Source organism: Cherax quadricarinatus, chromosome 2, assembly GCF_038502225.1.
Source record: "Cherax quadricarinatus isolate ZL_2023a chromosome 2, ASM3850222v1, whole genome shotgun sequence".
NCBI classification, from domain to species: Eukaryota; Metazoa; Arthropoda; class Malacostraca; order Decapoda; family Parastacidae; genus Cherax; species Cherax quadricarinatus.
The window spans coordinates 10,771,462-10,798,829 of NC_091293.1; the positions used below are offsets into that span (position 1 = coordinate 10,771,462).

At 39.7% G+C, this 27,368-nt stretch overlaps 1 long non-coding RNA gene across 1 annotated transcript in view; it reads left to right on the top strand.

Annotated features, from left to right (window-relative positions):
• LOC138853026 (uncharacterized) overlaps positions 1-27,324 on the top strand; it is a 95,155-nt gene extending 67,831 nt beyond the window's left edge. Inside the window, exon 4 of the long non-coding RNA XR_011392266.1 lies at positions 1-27,324. This exon is cut by the window's left edge and continues 13,964 nt beyond it. This is a non-coding gene — a long non-coding RNA (uncharacterized lncRNA).
• The last annotated feature ends 44 nt before the right edge of the window (positions 27,325-27,368 follow it).

Genomic DNA, 27,368 nt, shown 5'->3' on the forward strand with positions numbered 1-27,368 from the left:
AGTGGAAGGAAGGCAGGGTAGAGGTCAGCCTAGGAAAGGTTGGAGGGAAGGGGTAAAGGAGGTTTTGTGTGCGAGGGGCTTGGACTTCCAGCGGGCATGCGTGAGCGTGTTTGATAGGAGTTAATGGAGACAATACTTGACGTGCTGTTGGCGTGTGAGCAAAGTAACATTTATGAAGGGATTCAGGGAAACCGGCAGGCCGGACTTGAGTCCTGGAGATGGGAAGTACAGTGCCTGCACTCTGAAGGAGGGGTGTTAATGTTGCAGTTTAAAAACTGTAGTGTAAAGCACCCTTCTGGCAAGACAGTGATGGAGTGAATGATGGTGAAAGTTTTTCTTTTTCGGCCCACCTTGCCTTGGTAGGAATTGGCCAGTGTGCTAATAAAAATAAACTAGATAACATAGAAACCTGATGCATACTCTAGAATGAATAAAATGTCATTCATGTAGTGATATCGTCGGCGGACGAGAGTTTGTCTGGAGATCAGACAAAATACAGTGGAACCTCGGCTTAAAAATTTAATCCGTTCCGTGGACTTGTTCGTATCCTGAATTGTTTGTATGCTGGATCAATTTTCCTCATTTAAATTAATTGAAATGCAATTAATTCGTTCCAGCTGAATTCCTGCTCTCAGGAGGCATGCCAAAATAACCTTAATATCAACTCTATGGCTTATTTATCTGTCACAATTCATCTAATATGTCATAATAAACAATATAAATAATATAGAAACCTGATATACACTCTAGAATGAATAAAATATGTCATTACGTGGACGGCGGAGGGAGGAGGATTGTGGTCGCGAGAGTGGTCGCTATGTACAATTTTTATGTTTATTTCACTGCACTACATACCTAGTCTGTGCTTATCAATGATTTCTTGTTATAATTCCATGCAAATCATCCTCTTTTTCTTCTCGGCACTGTCCTTTCCACTTGCTTTCGTAGGATCCATGGGTAGAAGAAAGAAGTCTGACGAATTAACTGCACGAAACGTAAGGAAATACAGTGGACCCCCGGTATTCGATATTAATTCATTCCTGAGAGCTCATCGAATACCGAAAATATCGAAAAGTGAATAAATTTTCCCCATAAGAAATAATGGAAATCAAATTAATCCATGCAAGACACCCAGAAGTATGAAAAAAAAAATTTACCACATGAAATATTAAGTTTAATGCAATAGAATAATTACAATAACAACAATAACAATAGAATAACTGACACTTACCATTAATGAAGATCTGGTGATGATTGATGGGATGGGAGGAGGGGAGAGTGTCGAAGTTGTTACTGTTTAGAAGGGGAATCCCCTTCCATTAGGACTTGAGGTAGCAAGTCTTTTTCTGGGGTTACTTTCCTTCTTTTAATGCCACTAGGACCAGCTTGAGAGTCACTGGACCTCTGTCGCACAACAAATCAGTCCATAGAGCTCTGTACCTCCCATTCCTTTAAGATTTGTCTAAAATGGGCCACAACATTGTCATTGTAATAGTCACCAGCACGGCTTGCAATAGCTGTGTTAGGGTGATTTTCATCCATAAAGTTTTGCAGTTCAACCCACTTTGCACACATTTCCTTAATTTTTGAAGTAGGCACAATGGATTCCACAACTGGCATAGGCTTCTCAGGGCTAGCCCCAAATCCTTCAAAGTCTTTCTTAATTTCCATACTAATTCTCACCCTTTTTATCACAGAGTTGGCACTAGAAGCTTTCTTGGGGCCCATGGTGACTTATTTTGCAGAAACAAACACCAAGAACAGTGATAATATGGAATGTACCGAATGTATCCTTAGATGCACGCACACTGCCTGGCTTGTAAACACTGGCACACACGGGGCAGTTCAGGCCACACGTGGACACGTCTCGTATGAATCGCATCGAATACTGGGTTTTCGATCAGATACCGAGGCGAAATTTTTGCGTTAAAATGCATCGAATACCGGATTTATCGGATACCGATGCCATCAAATACCGGGGGTCCACTGTAATGAGAATTCCTTGCACTGCGAGGGTAGCTCCATGAGCACATGTGCATTGGTGAGCATTGTTTTGATTGACACTGCTATCTGGTGGTGGTGTTGTCAAACTTAAATTATACGCAGTACGCACATAGTATTATTATTATTATTATTATTGTACTGTTATTATTTATTATACGTACATTAGAATCTCAAATATCAAACTTTCTTCGTTCCAGACGGCTGTTCGAGTGCCGTTACTGAACGAATTTATTCCCATCAGGAATAATGTAAATTAGATTAGTTCATTTCAGACCCTCAAAAATACACTTATAAAAGCACTTAAAAAATACACTTACATAATTGGTTGAGTTGGGAGCAGTTTGATAAAAAATGACGTTTTTCACGAAATGCTTGAAAATGCCTTGAATCATCGAAATAAGCCATTTTAGGTTCCACTGTAATTATTATTATCTATTATCATTATTATTAGTACATATTGTTATAATAATTATTATCATTATTAATTTAGGGACCTGGAGCACAGATCCAATTCCCTAGATCAAGAGCCCCTCACCATGTATGTACTACTACTACTACTAATAATAATAATAATTATAATAATAATATAGTAATAATAATAATGAGAAACTTCAAAATGCTGCCAGTAGTTGGCACCACCATCAGCAAAACATTGGTAACTACTGCTGGTATACTTTCACCTGTCTAGACTTAAGTAGTCTATTAGTATTAGGTTAAGTCTGCCTGAAATGCCTTAGCATGATAGAGGCTTTCTTTGCTCCAGTCATATTATATGTAAACACACATTGTAACCTTCACAAAAAAATAAATACTTTATATATTTATTTATTTAACCCTTAAACTGTCCAAACGTAGATCTACGTTGATGTGCGTAGTGCTCCGAACGTAAATCTACGTCCAATTTTACATGCTTTCAAATGGAAAAAATCAAGGTCAGAGCGCTACGCACATCAATGTAGATCTACATTTGGACAGTTTAAGGGTTAAGGAACCTCCCTTGGGGGGAAAGTTTGCATCCTGAAATTTCGTTCGTATCCAGAAGCAAAAAATTGACTGAACAGTAGTTCGTATCCTGAAAAATTTGCATGGTAAGGTGTTCGTAAGACGAAGTTTCACTGTTCTCCTTGAATAATTTCACTAATATCACCTATACGGCTTATTTATCTATCATAGTTCATCTAATTTGACATAATAAACAATATAAATAATATAGAAACCTGATATATACTCTATAGTGAATAAAATATGTCATTATGTAACAGGTGGAGGCGACCACAACCGCTCCCCGCTTTGCTGTGGTAAATGCTGCCATCTAGTGATGGCCTTTTGAACCCATCTATTATTATTATTATAATATAGTACATTATTATTATACATGTACAGTGGAACCTCTACTTGCGAGCGTGTCCACGTGCGAGTTTTTCCAAATACGAGCAGTCCATGGGTCCATTTTTTGCTTCCATACGCGAGCAAAATTTCCACAAGCAAGCAGACCTCAAGGCAGGTTCCTTGACACTGGTGAGGGGCTCTTGCTCTTGATCTAGGGAATTGGATCTCAATTGTTTGTTGGACTATCTAATTGAAACTTGGGCAATGTATGATGGAAAGATGCTTCTTAATGTACACCAAAAATGAAAGAAATCTAAACATAAATAATGGAATTCACTTCTCAGCAATTAGCCACCCCTTAGTGGTAATTTCGAATGGTTTTTATGGTTGTATTCTCGTTTTTTTGGTCTCATTTGATAGAATGGAAGATATATTACAGAAATAGATATGATTTTGATTGCTTGCACGACGAAAAGTTCCTTGAAATAGAGCTCAACCTAGGAGGAAAGGTCCATTGCTTGGCTGTTTCAGTGTAAACAAACGACGTCACAGTAAATCTTATACTTTTTGTGTGAATAAAAATTACAAATTATTTATATAATAATAATAATAATAATGAAAGAAATCTAAGCATAAATAATGGAGTTCACTTCTCAGCAATTAGCCACCCCTTAATGGTAATTTCGAATGGTTTTTATGGTTGTACAGCAGGGCCCCACTTATACGGCAGGTTAGGTTCCAGGCTACCGCCGTAAAGCGGAAACCGCCGTAAAGTGGAACACCCTTTTTTCCACTTATAAATGCATACAAACACTAGATAACAAGTTTACACTAACATATATTAAGTTAGCAATAGAACCAGGCATCAAAAAACAATAAAAAAGTACAATACACACATAGTGCACTCATTACTTACCTTAAAATATTTATAGTCTTAATCTAGGGTGAGACAAGTAGTATTTATTGTAAGAAATCAAGTGTGGTATGTATGGTAGTCAGCCAGGCTACCATACCAGGCCACCCCAGCCACACATACTATTCTATGATATTTAGGCATCCCAGAGCGATAAAATGTATATACAGTTCACTCATTACTTACCTTAAAATATAGGGCGAGATGAGTAGTATTTATTGTAAAAAATCAAGTGTGGTATGTATGGTAGTCAGCCGGGCTACCATACCAGGCCAACCCACCCACACATACTATTCTATGATATTTAAGCATCCCAGAGCAATAAAATGTATATACAGTTCACTCATTACTTACCTTAAAATATTTGAAGTCTTAATGTAGGGTCAGGAGTAAGTAAATGAGATAAAACGAATAAATGAGAGAGAGAAAGAATGAGTGCATGAGAGAGGACAAGCGCAGAGTTATGTAAACAAACCAGGCGAAGGTAAGTTTTGTAAACAAAGTGTACACGTCTGGTTTGTGTACAAGTTACATTGTGTACAGGTTGTCTCTACATTGATATGGTAGAATAAATAAAGAAGAACACTCCCATTCTCATGTAACATCATTTTGAGAAGAAATGATGCTCTGAGTGAAGGTAATGGAAATAAGTCACTCTGACTTTTTTGGGTTATCCTAGGTTCTCTACACATATGTTGTTATGTATGATAATCTATGTAACTGTATTTGTGTATACCTGAATAAACTTACATACATACAAAAGGAATAATTTTCTACAGTTACCCACAGTAACACATTTTCTCTTATGTTAGATTAGAGAAAATGTTATTCTTGCCGTCACTTGTACAAGTTATCTGGCTACCACATCTCATATTTATGTTTATTTATTCTATTGTGGGGTGTATTTATCATCTTTTTATGTTATGTATCGTGTTTATTATATAATTTTGAAAAAAATATCATGGATGGATTAATGAAAATGTGTATATTAACGTAATATACAACATTTAATGAGACTCGGTGATTATTATTATTATTTCTAATATGGCGTCACTTGTGCAAGTCGTCTGCTACCACATCTCACATTTATGTTTATTTATTCTACTGTGGGGTGTATTTATCTTATTTATGTTATGCATCGTGTTTATTATATAATTTTGAAAAAATATCATAGATGGATTAATGAAAATGTGTATATTAACGTAATATACGACATTTAGATGAGACTCGATGATTATTATTATCATTACTAATATGACGTCTGGAGACATAAGACACTCTTATTGATTTTAATGTGTACCTGCATGCCAGCACAGTATGTAAGTTTATTTAAGTACAGGTATACATAAGTGTAATTATCAGAGTATATATAAAATATGAAATAACTTTTAAAAACATTTGAAATTTTGGAGTTTCCAGACAAAATGGAGAGACTTAGTGCTTACTGAGCTCACGAAGAATGTAAACAAACAGGGTGGGGCGTGGTGACCGTATTAGAAAGTCAGGTGGGGGGAGCCGTATAGTGAGTTTTGGTCATAATTTGAAATGACCGTATTAGCGGAACGCCGTAAAGTGAAACGCCGTAAAGCGGGGCCCTCCTGTATTCTCGTTTTTTTTGTCTCATTTGATAGAATGGAAGATATCTTACAGAAATAGATATGATTTTGATTGCTTTCATGACGAAAAGTGCCTTGAAATTGAGCACAACCTAGGAGAAATGGTCCATTGCTTGGCTGTTTCAGAGTAAACAAATGATGTCACTGTCCATTCCAATATGCAGTCGTGAATGGGTTGACATATTTACACAATTATTGCAATAAGGAATAACAGTAAATCTTATATTTTTTGTGTGAATAAAAATTACAAATAATTTATATAATAATAATAATAACGATAATAATAATATGTATAATAATATGAATAATAACAATACATATAATAATAATAATAGTGTAATACAATAATAATAATAATATATAATAATGTACTACATATAATAATTATAATAGTAGACAGCTTCAAAAGGCCGTCACTAGATGGCAGTGTTTACCACAACAAAGAGGGAGCGGTTGTGGCCGCCTCCACCTGTTACATAATGACATATTTTATTCATTTTAGAGCATATATATCATGTGTCTATGTTATTTATATTGTTTGTTATGTCATATTAGATGAACTGTGATAGATAAATAAGCTGTATAGATGATATTAGCAAAATTATTCATGAAGTATTTTGCCTGGTGTCCAGACAAACTCTCGTCCACCGCCCATATCACTACATGAATGACATATTTTTTTCATTTTAGAGTATATATCAGGTTTCTATGTTATTTATATTGTTTATTATGTCATAATAGATGAAGTGAGATAGATAAATAAGCCATAGAGTTGATATTAGTGAAATTATTGAAGTACAGAATTCCACTAGAATGGATTAATTGCATTTCAATTAATTTAAATGAGGAAAATTGACTCTGCAAACAAGCAAATCCAGTTGCGAGCAAGGTCATGGAACGGATTAAACTCGCAAGTAGAGGTTTCATTGTACAATATTATATGTATTATATTAATATTATTATATTTTATATTATTATTATTATTATTATTACAATATAAATAATTCATAATTTTTATTCGCACAAAAAATAGAAGATTTACTGTTATGCAGACTACTGCATTATTGTAATAATTATATAAGTAATGTCAACCCATTCACGACTGCATGTTGGAATGGACAGTGACGTCATTTGTTTACTCTTAACATCGCCAAAGAATCAAACATTTCTTGTACTTTGAGCTCAATTTTAAGGTACTTTCCATCGTGAAACCAATCAAAATCACATCTATTTCTGTAATACATCTTCCATTCTGTCAAATGAGATGAAACAACAAGAATACAACCATAAAAACCACACAAAAATACCGCTAAGGGGAGGCTAATTGCTGAGAAGTGAACTCCATTATTTATGGTCCAATTTCTTTCATTTTTGGTGTACGTTAAGAAGCATATTTCCATCATACATTGCCCAAGTTTCAGTAAGATAGTCAAACAAACAAATGAGATCCAATTCCCTAGATCAAGAGCAAGAGCCCCTCACTAGCGTCAAGGAACCTCCCTTGAGGCTCTCTCGCTTATGGAAATTTCGCTCGCGTATGGAAGCAAAAAATTGACTGATCGACTCTCGTATTTGGAAAAACCCTCACGTGGATGCGCTCACAAGTAGAGGTTCCACTGTACTTCAGAGAACAGAAGCAGGAATTGTATGATAGTTTTGTCACGTTAAAAGAAGACATAAAGATAAGTTGATTAGTAGCTACATAACTCCGAAGGTTGGAAAAAGTGTAGGGAATGTCCAAGGAAAAGTTAAGAAAAATGTGCTGGTGGTGAGGGGAGACAGGGGATCTTTGAATTTTAACATGCTCTTGGAGTGGGAGCATTATATATAATATCCAAAAAAAGACTCCGAGAAACTAGCTAATTCAACTGTTTGAATGGGAGTTAAGTAATGACTGAAGTGGTTCAGAGAAACTGGATACTTAGATTATTTTTAACCCCTTCAGGGTCCAAGGCCAAAATCTGAAGTGGTGCTCCAGTGTCCAAGAAATTTTGAAAAAAAAAAATTATTATTTTTTCTTACAGAATTAAAGAGCATATTTTTGTGAAGGTAATAAGACAAAAAAAAAAAAATCTGATCAGTACTTACCGAGATACAGTGCCAAGAAGTTTGTCAAAAATGATGTGGTGGCGGAAACATCGACGAAATCCACATACACGCATTACATTATTTTGCGGTTTTTATAGTTTTTTTTTTTCTTTTCCAATTTTTTTCTATTCCTACTAACATTTGGGGCCTGAGAGGCCAATACTGTATATAATGTATATATATATAAACTCACTGTATTGAGCACAATAGCCGCACTAAAGTTATTACCATATTATTGTTTACCACTGTTGTTTATTACAATAAACATGCACAAATCTTGTATAATACTAATGTTCTATCATATATTTACATATTTACAATCACTGGACATGGTTTTAGAACTGCTGGAGCTTGTAGAACTCCTTGAAACAAGGCACCATGCACAGAGGCACCTTACATTCCTCACACATAAACCGAGTGTCTTTGTTGCCGTCGTTTTGTTTGTGCACAGACGATGCATCTCTTCTGAGCAAATTTCTTCTGGGTTGAAGGAAGTTGTATTATGAAATGATCACCTTCCCTCCTCAAACGCTTGGGTATATCCTGAGTAATTCGAGGACCTTGTTGTATAGCAGGTGTTCTTACCTGGTACTTCATTATGAGTTGTCTGACAACAGACAAACAAAATTCACCATACGGTGGTCTGTTGCCAGTCTTTATTTGGTACATATTATATGCATTGAGCATTGAAATGTCCATGAGATGGAAGAAAAGTTTCATGCACCACTTGTAACTCTTACGAACACAGTCAACAAAACCAATCTGCATGTCACATTTGTCAACCAAGCGCATGTTTTGTGTATAATCAATCACTGTCACTGGTTTTCGAATATGTTCATTAGTCACTAGATCAACTTTGCCACTGTCTTGCATTTCATTACGGTGAATGGTTGTCAACAATGTGACATCTCGTTTGTCATGCCACCGTAATGCCATGATGTCATTGGCAGTAAACACCTGCACGTCATCACCACGAGCACCTGCGTTGAGCCTGGGCATATGTTTACGATAAGAACGCACTGTGCCACACACATCTGTCTTGTTCACTCGCATGAAATCACTGAGTAATGGGCTTGTGTACCAGTTATCAGTATATAATGTATGCCCCTTACCAAGATAAGGTGCCATCATGTTTCTCACTACGTCACCTGAGATACCCAATAACATCTTGGTATCTTTCAATGTTTTACTACCCGTGTATACAACAATATCCAACACCAGGCCACTGTCACAATCACAGAGTACAAACAGTTTTATACCAAAGCGTTTCCTCTTGCTCGGTATGTACTGCTTGAATGACAGTCTACCTTTGAACAAAATCAAAGACTCGTCAATTACAAGATTCTTGAATGGATAAAAGTATATGCTGAACTTTTGTTTGAGATACATGAAAACATTTCTAATCTTGTATAACCTGTCACTTCTGTCAGGCCTGGTTTTGTCAGAGAAGTGCAACATACGTAAGAGTAAGATAAACCTGTTCACTGGTATGATTTCATTGAAGACCGGGGTAGAAATTAGCCGATCTGTGGACCAGTATGCTTTTATATTATGCTTATAGACGTGAGGCATAAGCATTATTGTTGCAAAAAGCAAATACATTTCTGCAACAGTCGTCTCTTTCCACCTGTGTAGTCTTGACTGTGGTGATATGATCGTATTTGCCATGGTGTACTCAAAATACTTATTACTTTCCCTGACAATAGTTTCCATCAATGGCTGGTCAAAGAAGAATTCAAAGAGTTCCAGTTCATTGGCCGTGGTTCCAAGGGGACAAGTAGGTAGAATTCCACTTTGAGAGTCATCAAAGTGGTGAGGCTTGGGAACAAAATTGGGATTTTGCTGCCAATCCCACATACGGTTTGCTGGTGGATACTGGACATCATAGGCTGGTTGTGCGGGTGGTTGTGGTGGGCTGGTGGCTGACGCTCCGCTTTGTCCTTGAACTGACGAGTCAGCAGCGTGGGTCCCACCCTGGGCTGGTGAGTCACGCATGGCGGTGCCACTACCATCACCACTAACACCATCCACTGATGCCTGTGGTCTATCCATGCCAAGTGTAGCCACATCATCCTCACTATCACTACCTAAAACTGGTGTTGGGCCACGGGATGTACTCTGTCCCCTGGGCACAGCATAGGGTACACTACCTGAGCGCATGCGGCGGCGAACATACCAACGCTTCACTGGTGAATATAATACCTCACTATCACTACTCGAATGATCGTCGAGCGCAATAAAATCACAATCCACGTCACTGTCATCATCATTACTGAAGTCAGAGGCCTGGCCACGCGAAAATATTAGTTTTCTCTTGCGTTGAGGAACAACCGACCGTGAGTCACGAGTGCCCACACCAGAGGTAGAAGGCTGAGGATCATCAGGGTTTTCTGCACTATTATTGATATCCTGGTCATTCTTTTCGGTCACTAACTTATCGAAGCCGTAGAATTCGTCTTCATTTCCACTTCCATCAGTGTCAGAACTATCAGATAGGAAGAGGAGAGTCCCAATTTTCCGGGGAGTGAGAGCTGACTTGCGACGAGGCATGGTGAACGAGGGTAACTGAGCCGGCGTTCCCACAATGCTATGCGGGCGCCTAGATTTTTTGTTTATGGCGCACACCCACCACTCAGACCCGTTCTCTCACATGTAGGCCTATGAGCACTTTCGAGCTAAATTTGACGGCGCTAGAATTTTGGCGTAGATCTACGGTTTGGACACTCAACGTGAAGCCGTAGATCTACGGGACGGACCCTGAAAGGGTTAATTGGAGCAGGATAACACCTGATAAGTTTGTAGAAGCTGGCAAACAATTGTTATAGTGAGAGCAAGGTAATATCTAAGAAGGGGTTCAGGAAAACTAGCTAAATGGATTGAGTATTGGAGTTTAAGTAAAAACTATCTATATTCTTCTTGTGTAAAGTTTATCAAACTAAAGGGCAACTACAGTAGGGCCCCACTTTATGGCATTTTGCTTTTCAGCATTCCGCTAATACAGACATTTCAAATTATGACAAAAAAAAAAAAAGTTATTTCATATTTTATATATACAGTGAAACCCAGGGTTTCGACCGTAATCCGTTCCAGGAGCTAGGCCTAAATGCGAAATGGCCAAAAGGCGAAGCAATATTTCCCATAAGAAATAATGTACAGTAAATAAAATTAGTCTCTTCCAGACCCACAAAAATATTCACAAAAAAAAATACATTTTTTAAATAATAACTGTACTTTTACATACAACACAGATAAATACATATATGTATACTATATAGATAAATTAAAATTTAAATAAGCATTTAAAATAGCATTTACTTACCTTTATTGAAAAGACTTGCTGGCATCTGGAAGATAGGGAGAAGGAAAGAGGGAGTACTTATTAGTTGGAAAGGGAATCCCCTTCCATAAAGACTTTAGGTAACAAGTCCTTATCTGGGGTTACTACCCTTCTTTGTCTTTTAAGGCCACTAGGACCAGCTTGAGAGTCACTGGACTCCTGTCACACAAAATAACTGTCAAGAGTGCTCTGTTTCTGACGTTTCTTTAAGATTTCCTCCCTTTTCAAGGGGGCTTCTTGGCATGGTGAAGAGGCTCTTGGTCTGAGGAATTTGACCATTTAGTCTCCTTCCCCAGACTGAATCTAATTACCCCCCAATCCCCCCTACCCTATCCCATCCTCCCTCTTTCCCTTTCCTCCTCCTCCTCCTCCCTCTTTCCCTTTCCTCCTCCTCCTCCCTCTTTCCCTTTCCTCCTCCTCCTCCCTCTTTCCCTTTCCTCCTCCTCCTCCCTCTTTCCCTTTCCTCCTCCTCCTCCCTCTTTCCCTTTCCTCCTCCTCCTCCCTCTTTCCCTTTCCTCCTCCTCCTCCCTCTTTCCCTTTCCTCCTCCCTCTTTCCCTTTCCTCCTCCTCCTCCTCCCTCTTTCCCTTTCCTCCTCCTCCTCCTCCCTCTTTCCCTTTCCTCCTCCTCCTCCTCCCTCTTTCCCTTTCCTCCTCCTCCTCCTCCCTCTTTCCCTTTCCTCCTCCTCCTCCCCACCATCCCTTGCCTATTCCCTTCCTCTTTTTGGCCTTTGGGATTCTTCCCACAGGCAATCTAGTTCCTAGATAGGGGGAAGGGTACTGAGGTCCATCGCATTCCATTGAGATCCTTGGTGGTGGTGTAGTTTGCCCTGGAATCTAGATCACCTGGGGATGTCTTGATGATACCTCTGGTCTCCGGGGGGGGGGGGTCCTTTGGGTGTCTTTTGGGTGAAGGGTGCATCACTGGAGGCTGCCTGTCAGATTCCACAGGGTGGTGGCCAAAGGAGGTATGCTTTGTGGTGGGTGTCCGGCCGTCTTCTCTTTTGTCCACTGAGGTGGCTTGGTGAATGAGAGGTTGCTATCCTGGATTGCTGGTTTACTGGCATGAAGGGTAGGGTATGGCACGGGTTCCATGCTACATCTGCTCTGCTTGCGGTGCTGAGGTCCTCTTGGGCGCAGAGGGGGATTTACGGCCCTTTTTTGCCTCATAGTAACTATTCCTCCATGTTCCCCCCATTTTTATCTTTCTTGTTTTTTCTAAAAAAAACAAACAAACAAGTGATCTAACCATGGAGTCCCCAATCCATGAACCTGCTCCCCCTGGGCCCCTTGTTGATACCGCACCCCTTTCTGACCCTGCCTTGTTTTTTGACCACTCTTCGGACACTTTTAATGCCCCTGTACCTCTTGCTGGTGCTGTTTCATCACCTGCTTCAGGTATTGGGGTTTCGACTTGACTCCTTTGATATGTCTAACCTCCGCTCTTTTTTAACTATGCTTCTGGCCTCTCCTTCTATGGTGCGACAATTTTCGAATCGCCAGCCTGTCCCATGTGGGACCAACTCCGGTCCCACTCCTAAATGCCCACAACAATTGTCAGATGATACTTCTTCACTTTTTTCTCGTTTTACTTGGAAAAGACCGACACGTCATGTATCCTTTTCCACACTCAGTTTTGGAATGCACAATGGACTAAAATTTTTACTTTGCAACCAACTTCCTCTACTGCCTATCTTTCTGACCATAGTATTGGCAAGGCACACCTATGCCATGTTGGTAGGGATATATCCTTTCATGCTCTCAAGAGCGGTACATGCATCATCACTGTCCAGAATGCTAACCAAGCTCATGACCTTTCTCTTCTTTCAAGTATTGATACTATTCCTGTCACAATCGGAAAACATCATTCCCTCAGTTCTTGTAGTGGTACTGTTATTCTGCCCCATACCGTTGTCCAACAGAATTTCCAGACATGTGGCCATGGAATTTAAACTGGTAGATTATAGAGGTATGGGTGTTTGTGGGAAACAATTAGGCTGCAGTATTAGGGTTAAAAACAGCAGTTATTACCAGGATACCTCAGGGATATGTTTAAAAGGCAGTATTCAAAATAAAGTTGCTAGTAGTGGCAAATCAATTGATCAACAAACAGAGGGATAGTAGAGGGCAACGAGTGACTAGCTCCCTTAAGGTTTACTATACAAATAGTAGCAGTGTAAGAAATAAGATAGATGAGCTAAGATTACTTGCAAGTGTAGGTAATATAGATATTATTGGTATAACAGAGACCTGGTTCAACCTGAAAGATAGAGAAATGCCTTCTGAATGCAACATACAGGGTTATAAACTATTCCACACTGATAGGATCAACAGGAAGGGTGGTGGTGTGGCGATGTATGTCAGAGAAAATTTAAATTGTTGTCTTAGACAGGATGTAAGATTAGAAACATCGAACACAGAATCTGTTTGGTTACAGTTTCTCGAGGGACGTGACAAATTAATTTTGGGTGTGATTTATAGGCCCCCAAACCTTGATAGGGAGGGCAGTAAGCTGTTATGGGACAAAATTCATAAGGCATCTAGATATGAAAATGTTGTGATAATGGGAGATTTTAACTTTAGACAAATTGATTGGAACAATATGACAGGAAATCTTGAGTCTATTGACTTTCTTGATACAGTTCAGGATTGCTTTTTACAACAGGTTGTGACAGAACCAACTAGAGGAAACAATCTGCTTGACTTGGTTCTTGCCAACAAAGATTCACTAATTAATAATCTTGAGGTTAATGATGAGCTCGGGGAAAGTGATCACAAATCACTTAGTTTCAATATATCATGGAATTACCCAGATAACTGCAATCAAATCTCTGTCCCAGATTTTCGCTTGGCCGACTTCATGGGACTGAAAAATTACCTGGGTGGGCTAAATTGGGATGTCCTGACTATGGGTCAGGTAGGTGATCTTGGTTGCCAATATGACGTTTTTCAGAGCATAGTTCTAGCTGCCCAAACAACTTTTGTTCCGAGTAGGGAAATTAGATCTAACAAAAATGATCCCAAATGGATGAACAATAGATTAAAACATCTCATTGGTCTAAAGAGAGGTATATACATGTACAGTGGACCCCCGCATAACGATCACCTCCGAATGCGACCAATTATGTAAGTGTATTTATGTATGTGCGTTTGTACGTGTATGTTTGGGGGTCTGAAATGGACTAATCTACTTCACAATATTCCTTATGGGAACAAATTCGGTCAGTACTGGCACCTGAACATACTTCTGAAGTGAAAAATATCGTTAACCGGGGGTCCACTGTATAGGCGTATCAAAAGAGGGGATGGGCAGTTAAGTAATCAATATATTCAATTAAAGAGAGAAATAAAGAAAGGAATAAGAAAAGCAAAAAGGGATTATGAGGCTAAGGTCACAAGGGATTCAAAGACTAATCCAAAAGGGTTCTTTCAGGTATACAGAAGTAAGATTAGGGACAAGATTGGCCCACTTAAGAGTAACTCTGGTCAGATCACTGACAGTGATAAGGATATGTGTGAAATTCTAAATACCTACTTCCTCTCAGTTTTCACCCAGGAAAATACTAGCGATATTCCTGAAATAATAGATTGTAGAACAGGATGATAAACTATGTACGATTGCAGTAACCGGTGACATGGTCCTCAGACAAATAGAGAAACTAAAACCTAACAAATCCCCATGCCCTGATGAACTGTTTGCAAGGGTGTTAAAGGAATGTAAAGAGGAACTTAGCATACCTTTGGCTAATCTTTTTAACATATCACTACAAACTGGCATAGTGCCTGATAAGTGGAAAATGGCAAATGTAATACCTATTTACAAGGCAGGTGACAGGCCCTTGGCTTCGAACTATAGACCAATAAGCCTTACCTCCATAGTGGGAAAATTTATGGAATCAATAATTGCCGAAGCAATTCGTAGCCATCTTGACAGGCACAGATTGATTAATGAATCTCAACACGGTTTTACAAAGGGGCGTTCTTGTCTTTTGAATTTACTAACTTTTTTCACTAAGGTGTTTGAGGAGGTAGATCATGGTAATGAATATGATATTGTGTATATGGACTTCACTAAGGTTTTCGATAGAGTTCCACACCAGAGGCTATTGAGGAAACTTAAGGCACACGGAATAGGAGGAGAATTTTTTTCCTGGGTAGAGACATGGCTGACAAATAGACAGCAGAGAGTTTGCACAAATGGGGAGAAATCAGAATGGGGGCACTTCACAAGCGGTGTTCCTCAGGGGTCAGTGTTGGGCCCGTTGTTGTTCACAATTTACATAAACGACATAGATGAGGGAATAAATAGCGACATAAGCAAATTTGCTGATGACACCAAAACAGACCGTCCAATTCATTCTAATGAAGACACTAGAGCACTCCAGGATGATTTGAATAGACTGATGCAATTGTCGGAGAAGTGGCAGATGCAGTTTAATATTGACAAATGCAAAGTTCTGAATGTTGGACAGTTAAATAACCATGCCACATATAACTAAATAATGTAGATCTTAATACTACTGATTGTGAAAAGGATTTAGGAGTTCTGGTTAGCAGTAATCTAAAACCAAGACAACAGTGCATTAGTGTTCGCAATAAAGCTAACAGAATTCTTGGCTTCATATCTAGAAGTATAAATAATAGAAGTCCTCAGGTTGTTCTTCAACTCTATATATCCTTGGTTAGGCCTCATTTAGACTATGCTGCTCAGTTCTGGTCACCGTATTACAGAATGGATATACAGTGGACCCCCGCATAGCGACCTTAATCCGTGCAAGAGGGCTGGTTGTTATGCGAAATGTTCGGTATGCGAATGAATTTTCCCCAAAAGAAATAATGGAAATCAAATTAATCCATGCAAGACACCCAAAAGTATGAAAAAAATAATTTTTTTACCACATGAAATGTTAATTTTAATACACACAAACTGAAAAAGGCATGCACAATTACATGACACTTACTTTTATTGAAGATCTGGTGATGATTGATGGGATGGGAGGAGGGGAGAGAGAGTGTTAGTGTTTAGAAGGGGAATCCCCTTCCATTAAGACTTGAGGTGTCGAGTCCTTTTCTGGGGTTACTTCCCTTCTTCTTTTAATGCCACTAGGACCAGCTTCAGAGTCACTGGACTTTTTTCGCACAACATATCTGTCCATAGTGGCCTGTACCTCTCATTCCTTTATGACTTCCCTAAAGTGTTTCACAACATTGTCAGTGTACAGGTTGCCAACACGGCTTGCAATAGCTGTGTGAGGGTGATTTTCATCCATGAAGGTTTGCACTTCAAGCCACTTTGCACAGATTTCCTTAATCTTTGTAGTAGGCAACTTCTTCAATTTCTCTCTCCCCTCCTCTGAACCAGTTTCCTCAGGTCTGGCCTCTTGCTGTTGAAGTTGATCTATCAGCTCATCAGTGGTTAGTTCTTCATTGTCCTCCTCCACCAACTCTTCCACATCATCCCCACTAACCTCCAACCCCGAGGACTTCCCCAATGCCACAATGGATTCCTCAACTGGCATAGGATTCCCAGGGTTAGCCTCAAACCCTTCAAAATCTCTTTGGTCTACACATTCTGGCCACAGTTTCTTCCAAGCAGAGTTCAAGGTCCTCTTAGTCACTCCCTCCCAAGCCTTACCTATAAGGTTTACACAGTTGAGTATATTAAAGTGCTCTCTCCAAAACTCTCTTAGAGTCAGTTGAGTTTCTGAGGTCACTACAAAGCACCTTTCAAACAGAGCTTTTGTGTACAGTTTTTTGAAGTTTGCAATAACCTGCTGGTCCATGGGCTGCAGGAGAGGAGTGGTATTAGGAGGCAAAAACTTCACCTTAATGAATTTCATGTCCCCATAAAGTCGCTCTGCCACGTCTGTAGGATGACCAGGGGCATTGTCTAACACCAGGAGGCACTTAAGTTCTAATTTCTTTTCAGTTAGGTAATCTTTCACATTGGGGGCAAATGCATGGTGTAACCAGTCACAGAAAAAGTCCCTAGTGACCCATGCCTTACTGTTTGCCCTTCACAGCACACACAAATTCTCCTTGAGGGCATTCTTTTGCCTGAACGGTCTGGGAGTTTCAGAGTGATACACTAATAAAGGCTTCACTTTGCAATCACCAGTAGCATTGGAACACATCAACAAAGTAAGCATGTCTTTCATAGGCTTATGTCCTGGGAGTGCCTTTTCCTCCTGAGTAATGTAGGTCCTGCTTGGCATTTTCTTCCAAAACAGGCCTGTTTCATCACAATTAAAAACTTCACTTTCTATGTACTCCTTGAATTCTTGCACATATTTTTCAGCTGCTTTGTGGTCCGAACTGGCAGCCTCACCATGCCTTATCACACTATGTATGCCACTACGCTTCTTAAATCTCTCAAACCAACCTTTGCTGGCCTTAAATTCACATCATCACTAGTTGCAGGCATTTTTTTAATTAAATCCTCATGCAACTTCCTAGCCTTTTCGCTTATGATCGCTTGAGAGACGCTATCTCCTGCTAGCTGTTTTTCATTTATCCACACCAATAAGAGTCTCTCAACATCTTCCATCACTTGCGATCTCTGTTTCGAAAACACAGTTAAACCTTTGGCAAGAACAGCTTCCTTGATTGCCTTTCTGTTGCCCACAATAGTAGAGATGGTTGATTTGGGTTTCTTGTACAACCTGACCAGGTAGGCGATACGCACTCCACTTTCATACTTATCAATGATCTCTTTCTTCATCTCTATTGGAATTCTCACCCTTATTGCTGTAGGGTTGGCACTAGAAGCTTTCTTGGGGCCCATGGTCACTTATTTTCCAGATAAAGCACCGAAAACACTGTAATAATACGGAATATTCCGATTGTATGCTTGGATGTTACCGCGGAGGCTGGCTGGTAAACAATGCCACCGGCGGAACATGTGAGGCTGGCTGAGGGCGCACATTGGACGCGTCTCGAATGGAGAGCGGTGAGCGGGTTTTTGGGCAGTATGCGAGGCAAAATTTTTGCGATCAAAGCGAGTGGTATGCGGATTGTACGGTATGCGATGCGTACAGTATGCGGGGGTCCACTGTAAATGCTCTGGAAAACGTACAGAGGAGGATGACAAAGATGATCCCATGTATCAGAAATCTTCCCTATGAGGATAGACTGAGGGCCCTGAATCTGCACTCTCTCAAAAGGCGTAGAATTAGGGGGATATGATCGAGGTATATAAATGGAAAACAGGAATAAATAACGGGGATGTAAATAGCGTGCTGAAAATTTCCAGCCAAGACAGGATTCGCAGCAATGGTTTCAAGTTGGAAAAATTCAGATTCAGGAAGGATATAGGAAAGCACTGGTTTGGTAATAGAGTTGTGGATGAGTGGAACAAACTCCCGAGTACAGTTATTGAGGCTAAAACGTTGTGTAGTTTTAAAAATAGGTTAGATAAATACTTGAGTGGGTGTGGGTGGGTGTGAGTTGGACCTGACTAGCTTGTGCTGCTGGGTCTGGTGCAGTGCTCCATCCTTGAGTGAAGATGACCAGAATGGGTGGGTCTTTGGGCTAATCCAGGAGGGGGGGACATGGACCTGCTCCGCATGGGTCAGTAGGCCTGTTGCAGTGTTCCTTTTTTCTTATATTCTTATGACATTCTAGAACAGATGGAACTCCAGACCTCCCAATCCTCAAAGTAGACACATCCTCCCTGCCCGTGGGCGGAGGTGATACTCTTTCCATGTAGCTCGATTAACTTTCGACTGCCGTGAACTCCCATCCTCTGTTTATATAGCGGGATATCGTTTACAGGTTCGAGATGTGATCCCTACATCGCAACAGTGTAGAAATTGCTGGGCTCAGAAGTCCCTACCTCAACACCTCAGTCTGTTCTCACTTTTTCATGTTCTCCCTCACAAGTTCCGGTATCGACAAGACCTCATACAATACCTCCTCCCTATTGCCCCTCTACTTCTCAGAAGTCCAAAAAAATCTCCATTGCTCAAATCTCTCTTAACCCCTTCTTCCCTTCTTCTACCTCCACATTTTACCTTTCCAGTCTCTGTACCTGGTTCTTCACCTCTCACTGGCTCTGGTACAAGTGTGGAGGTTCACCCTCCTCCTCGTACTATACCTTCCTTCCCTGTCCCCTCCCAAGTTTCTTCCTCTTCTGTCCCCTCCCACACTACTTCTCCAGTTCCCTCTACCCTTTTGTTTCCCCCCTACTTTGGTACAGTCCATTGCTGTCCCAATCTTTATTCACCTTCCTCCTTCCATCTCCAATATTGTATCCCATACATCGTCTTTGTCTTCCAAAACAATTGAAGCTATCTCAGAATATACTGAAGAGACTAGACCATCAATGGATACTGATCAACCTCCTGTTCCTCCTCTTCCCTCTCCTCCATCTGGGCAACTCCTATCTTCGCAGCATCCCATTCCTTCGCTGGCTGAACATTTTCCGCTGCTGCCACGTGGACTTTTTTAACCCCTATAGTCCGTAGATACCTCTACCTGCAGATTTCTTGTATCTTTCTCTTTACCAATCATGGCCTATTTACAGTGGAATACCCGTGGCCTCAGAGGTAATCAGGGTCAGCTTCAGATGTTGCTCTCCCGGTTTTCCCCTGTTGGTGTTTGCTTACAAGAACCAAAATTACACTTCATTGTTATCCATCCTATCACAGGCTATGATTTATTGTATTCTTCAGATGAAACCTTTAACGAAAGTGCCCTTCTTATATGCACACTTCACTGCATTATACTGCAGCCCGTATCCACCTGAATAAGTGGTATACAATCTGTTCTTTGTATCTCTCTCCTTCTCGGGCATTATCTATCCTAGATATTGACTTTCTTGTTTCGTCCTTACCGCCACCACTTCTGTTACTTGGCGATTTTAATGCCCACCATTTCCTCTGGGGGGAGTCTCACTGTGACTCCTGCGGCATTCAGTTAGAGGCTTTTCTCTCTTCTCACCCCCTCCATGTTTTAAATACGGGTACTCCCACCCATTTTGATCCTCATACTCATACTCTCTTTTGCATCGATCTCTCGGTCTGCTCTTTCTCCACTGCACTAGACTTCCCCTGGTCTGTCCTCCCAGACTTACATGACAACAGTCATTTTCCAATAATTCTCCTTCATATTCACCACCTCTTTGTAGCCCATGCTGGCAGTTTGATTGAGCAAATTGGGACCTTTACTCACAACTAACTGCTTTTAGTAAGGTTCCTTCTTTGTCCTCCATTGATGAGCTTTTACACCTTCTCGACCTCAGTTTTATCTGCAGCTTCTGATTCTGTACCCCAAACCTTGGGCAGGCATTCTCAGAAGTGCTTGCCTTGGTGGTCTCCTGCTTTTGCTCGGGCAGTACGTTTGAAATGCGCTGCACGGTGCAGCGTGTTTAAAACCCTCATTCATCTTTCATGGGGAGCTGATAGTAGAATTCTACTTCGTCTACATTCAGTCTTAATTTTATTGAATCTCAATTATGGTGATCAGATCTATTCGGCAGCCTCTCATGCTACTCTATCTTGATACCATCCCATCCATCCCCAGGGATTATGTTTATGCCTTGGTGCTTTTCAATCTTCACCTGTTGAGAGTCTCGTGCAGAAGCGAATATTCCATCCTTGTCTGATCGCCATGATGCTCATTGCCTTTGCTGTTATGTTCGCTCTCATGATCTCCACAATTCTTCCATATATAGAATAGTCATTGATGTTAGTAGATATTCTTTATTTGTTCGTCACCCCTGTTTACTCTGTCCTTTTTCTCTTCGCCTACATTTGCTCGTCTTCCCTTCAGTTACCACCTTTCTTTGTTCATTTAGGATCTCACTTTTTCCCTACCCCCTTGGGAAGGTCCAGCTGTTAGTGTCTGTTCTTTCTCACTGCCATGCACGAAAGCCAAACTGCCTACGGTAGCTTCCCGCTCTTTTTCTTGACCACTTCCACTCTCATTCTCATGCCATCACAGTGTACATGGATGGTTCTAAATCTTCTGATGGTGTCGGATTCGCAGCAGTGTTTCCGGACCGTGTCATGCGAGGGCATTTACTATCTTCGGCTAGCATTTTTACTGCTGAATTGTATGCCATTCTTGCAGCACTTATCCGTATTGCATCTGTGCCTGTGCCACCATTTGTGGTTGTTTCAGACTTCCTTAGTGCTTTACAGGCTATACGAAAATTTGATACACCTCACCCCCTAGTTCTCCATATCCAACTTTGGTTATGCCATATCTCTACCAATCACAAAGATATTGTTTTTTGTTGGGTCCCTGGTCATGTTGACATACAGGGCAATGAACAGGCAGACACTGTTGCACGGTCAGCAGCACACGACCTCCCAGTTTCATATAGAGGTGTTTTATTCACAGACTATTTTGCTGTAATTGCTACCCACCTTCACACCCATTGGCAACAATGTTGGTCTGATCTGATCTATAACAAACTTCATTCTATTAAACCGAGTATAGGTTACGGCCATCTTCTTTTCATCAGTGTCGAGGTTGGGAGACTACTCTCTCCCATCTTCACATTGGCCACACTCGTCTTACTCACGGGTATCTCATGGAGAGGCGCCCTGTTCCTCTGTGTGAGAATTGTCAGGTTCCAGTATCTCTTAGCCACATTCTGTTGGACTGCCCACTCTATCAACGAGCACGCAGAATTTACCTCCGTCGTTTCCGCTCTGCTGCTCTTTCTTTACCTTCCCTTCTTTCTCCTTTAATCCAGACACTCTCAATGACCTTTTGGCAGCAACTGATATACTCCACAAACTCTGATGATACCTTTAGCAGTTCCATCAGCTCTTTCTACCTCAATCTCTTGCTACCCTCTACCCCTGCACTATCCACTGCCCTGCTGTACTCCTTAACCTACTAATCATCCCTCTCCCTCTTGCTGCCCGATACCCTCACATCCTTCCCTGCCCTGCAGCGCTGTATAGCCCTTGTGGTTTAGCGCTTCTGCCTGGCTGGCTAGCTGGATGGCTGGTTGCCTGCCTGGCTGGGTGGCTGCCTGGCTGGCTGGCTGGCTGGCTGGCTAGATGGCTGGCTGGCTAGATGGCTGCCTGGTTGGATGACTGGCTGCCTGGCTGGCAGGATGAGAGTGCACGGTAATGTTCACTCAAAGATAAACAACGCTAGACTGGCTGATGACGCTTGCGGGGGCAGGCAGACAGGTCTGGTACGCCAGCCGAAACCTGGGGCAACACCCGAAACATAAGACAAAATTTGGCCGAAAAAAGCGGGCGAAACCCGAAGTGGCTGGTTCCCAGGGCAGCCGAAACCTGGGGTTTCACTGTTCTCTGATAATTATATTTGTGTATCTGTGGGTAATTCTACCAACATTATTACAATCTGTCGGACACAGCAACATAATGGACATTTTTTGTACAGGACTCATGAAGCCAGTGTGTGGAGAAACTTGTCTTCAATAAAGATATACAAGTATTGCACATGTGTCTAATTTATCATCTTACCTCAGTCTGGTAACACTGTCAAACATCTTACCGCAGTCTGGTAACAGTATCAAACATCTTACCACAGTCTGGCATCACTGTCAAACATCTTACCACAGTCTGGTAACACTGTTAAACATCTTACCACAGGTTGTTAAGTAAGACACATATGCAACAGTTAGGTATCTTTATTTCAAAACGTTTCGCCTACACAGTAGGCTTCTTCAGTTGAGTACAGAAAAGTCGATAGAAGCAGAAGAGACTTGAAGACTATGTAATCAGTCCATCACCCTTGACGTTTTGAGATGGTTAGTCCCTCAGTCTGGAGAAGAATATTGTTTGTACTCGACTGAGGAAGCCTACACAGTAGGCGAAATGTTTCGAAATAGATACCTATCTGTTGCATATGTGTCTTACCTAACTACCTGTGGTAAGATAAACATCTTACCACAGGTTAAGATAAACATCTTACCACAGGTTGTTAGGTAAGACACATATGCAATAGTTAGGTATCTTTATTTCGAAACGTTTCGCCTACACAGTAGGATTCTTCAGTCGAGTACAAACAATACTCTTCTCCAGAAGTAATACTAGTGGAATGGCTAAGAATTTGGTCGACTGGAATAATGTAATTGGACTAAAATGGGAGTCAAAGTCGGCAAAATCGCCGATTCATAAATATCGTTGACACATGAAAATTTGCGAGAGCATAATTTCATCAATTTTCCATCAAATTTCGTACTTTTTGTTTTATTACCTCCAGAAAAAGATTCTCTACCATTTCATAAGAAAAAATAACAAAGTTTGTTTTGAAAATTCTTGGACACTGGTGCACCCTTTGAAATTTAGCCTCTGGACCCTGAAAGGGTTAAAATTACTAAGAGTATGTATCTTATTTGTCTTGAAGATACTGTTTTAATAATAATATCAATAATAATCATTCTGAGGCATATTAACCCTTTGACTGTCAAGACCCCAAATCCTGAAGTCTCTCTGTGTTGCAAAATACAGTGGACCCCCGCATAACGATTACCTCCGAATGCAACCAATTATGTAAGTGTATTTATGTAAGTGCGTTTGTACGTGTATGTTTGGGGGTCTGAAATGGACTAATCTACTTCACAATATTTCTTATGGGAACAAATTCGGTCAGTACTGGCACCTGAACATACTTCTGGAGTGAAAAAATATCGTTAACCGGGGGTCCACTGTATTTGAAAAAAAAAAATTTTTTATGAAATGATAATATTTTCCCGATGGTAATGACATCAAAAGTATGAAATTTGATGGAAAACTTGTGGAATTACACTCTTGCGAAGTTAGCGAACTCGGGGATATACACATCGGCAATTTCACCCACTTTGAGCCCTATTTTCGGCTAATTCCATTGTTCCAGTTGACCAAACTTGTAGCTATTTCTTTAGAACTCCATTTGCTCTTTTGATTGAGTACAAGAAACCGCCCATTTACCAATTTCAACTACCCAATAAAGTGGTCAGAAATTGGCATTTTGGCCTATTTCACACAAATTAAAAAAGATGCCACTTTCAAAATAAGGTCCAGAATAAACAATATAGACATTCCTGGCACTAAAATAACATTTTCTCTCTTTAGTCACATCTCCAGGCTCCTCTTATATATTACTCTTGCTTTCTAATTTGAATTTTTATTCACACAAAAAATAGAAGATTTAATGTTATGCAGGCTACTGCATTATTGTAATAATTGCATAAATAATGTCATCCCATTCATGACTGCATATTAAACCTGCCAGTGGGATATGTATTGGTCAGTGATGTCATTTGTTTATTCTTGAGCATCTTGAGCTACTTCAAGCTCAGTTTCAAGGTCTTTTTCATTGTGAAACCAATCAAAATCATTCTATTTCTGTAATATATCTTCCATTCTCTTAAATGAGACCAAGACATGAGAATACAACCATAAATGCTATACGAAAATACACCTCAAAGTTGGCGCTTTAATCCAAAAACACGGTATTTTTTTTTTCTCATTGTGCACTGCATGCTGCAGGATTTTTTTTATACTGCGCACACTAACCATACAGACCCATTCTCTCGCATGTGGGCCTACCAGCTTTCTCCCTCTTTATTTGAAGCCACTAGAATTTTGGTGTGTTAATGTGTCAAAAACACTGGCTTGTAAGACGTATATATACGACACTGACAGTCAAAGGGTTAAATGTCGTATATTATGTAAATATAGGTAGTATTTTGATTAATCCATCTTTATTTTTTTCAAAAATATATAAACATACTACGTAACATATAAACATGATAAATACACCCACAATTGAATAAATTAACATAAATATGAGGTTTTTTTCCAGTAGTACTACTGGGGGTAACTGTAGAAAATTATTCCTTTTGTATGCCTACATTCAGAGCATCATTCCTTCTAAAAATGGTGTGTTACATGAGAAATGGAGTGTTGCTCTTTATTTATTCTACTTCACCAATGTGGAGACAACTTGTACACAATGTAAGGTGTTTGTATTATATTATGTATAACATTAACAGAAATGGAAATGAACATGTATCAACCAAAACCAGACACGTTCATCTGTTTGTTGACACACACTGAGGCTCTGTCCTCTCTCATTTACACGTTCTCTCTCTCTCTCATTTATTCATTTTTATATCGTATCCTTGCCTTTCACCCTACATTAAGTTGACAAATATTTTAAGGTAAGTAATGAGTGTACTGTATATGCATTTTATTGCTCTCGGGCACTTTAAATGTAGTAGTATATTAAGTGTGGGTGGGTTGGCCAGGAGGGCTACCATACCTACCATACCTGACTTGCAATACATATTACTCACCTCTCACCCTACATTAAGACTACAAATATTTTGAGATAAGTAATGAGTGTACTATGTGTGTATTTTACTTTTTCTTGTTTTTTAATGGCTAGTTCTATTGTTAACTTAATATATGCTAGTGTAAACTTGTCAACTGGCATCTATATACATTCATAAGTGGAAAAAATGGTGTTCTGCTTTTTGGCGATGTCCGCTTTCCGGCGGTAGCCTGGAACCTAATCTGCCATATATGTGGGGCCCTACTGTATATAAAATTATATATTGTATAAATTAGCTATTTTTTTTTCTTTACCTCAATGGCTGTTTCCTGTCAAGGCAGGGTGGTGACGTATAATTACTATTTTTTTACATTAATGTATATTGCTGATACATGTTTGATAATACAGTATCTCCCTATTAGGAGTCAATGTCTTACAGGCAGGCATGCTTTGTAGATAAATAGTAAGCACACTCATCTTGTGGTCGGCCGAGAAATTAAACTTGTGCGAGTTTTGAGTTCAGTGCATTATCACTGGAGATATGGTTGTTATGGTCTAGTTAATTATAATGTGATCACTTGTAAACAATAGCAAGTGAATGGAAATAATGTGTAGCCAGAGCATGACTCAGTACCAAGTGGTGATCAACAGTAAGAAATATTTTTGAATCCTTATCCATGATGAAAACTTTACCTTTATAAATAATGTTTTATGGAATATGGGCACACACACACCATATACAATGCTATATACATAAAACACCAAGTGAGGTGGCTGATTTTTTTTTTCTTTTTTTTTAAATTCCCGAACTACAAGAAAACAATGATGATTGTTGATGATTGGATAAAAGACATTTGTCTGGCCCAGTTTGCAAAGAAATTAAATTTAATGAGTGATAATGATCTATAGAAATCATGTTATGAAGCCTTTATGACAGTTATCCCAAAAACAGGCATTTTATATATCCAAGTTCTTTCTTTACCCATATTCCTTAATCAAGCCATTGAAAATAGAACTAATTACAAACTTTGGAAAAACTGCAGATAGTGCTTTGCAGCAAATTTCTATCATTGGGTTGCGTGTGATGTGCAAGCCGCATCAATCGGTACAATAATTTTGGGTTCAAACTGCAAAAAGACTTCTCTTGTGATAATGTGACTTAACCTTGCATGCATGTATTGCATCAAGGTTAGCCTATTTATACTGTTACAGTTTTTAATGTAGGTATGTGATAATGGTAATTTTATAAAAAAAAATAGTCTAGTACTTAAGTACTTTATGATATTGTAAGTAAATATTCTTTTTGTACACATCATTAGGAGAACATAAATGATATATAGTAGTGTACTGTATTTAAAAGAGGCTGGTACAGCAGCTATTGTAACTTTTAATGCTCTTGAGAGTGTTAGTCATATTAACATTGAGGAAAAATATTATGTTTTTATAGTATGTGTTGCTTAAAAACTGTATAGAGTGGTTTTAAAGGTAACTTAGGTGTATATATGGTGATTTTGTTGACGTGATGGATGTAAAATAGCAGATTTGTTTATCTTGTTTATAAATTGTGCAAAAGTGAATGTAAATAGTTTGTTTTTTAGCATTTGAGCCAGAATTACACATTTATTTATTGGCAAAAAGCTGCCGTCATTGCTATGAACTACCTTGTGTGCACGACCTCTGTTTATGCTCAGCATGAAGGGGGTGAGGAGGACATGCAGTAATATGAGATTAGGCATATAACTCTGCAGTGTTTTAAAAGTTTTGTAAAATAAAGTTTATGACTTCCAGATTCATTTGGCATTTATTATTTATATGCATTAAGGATGTGAACCCTCAC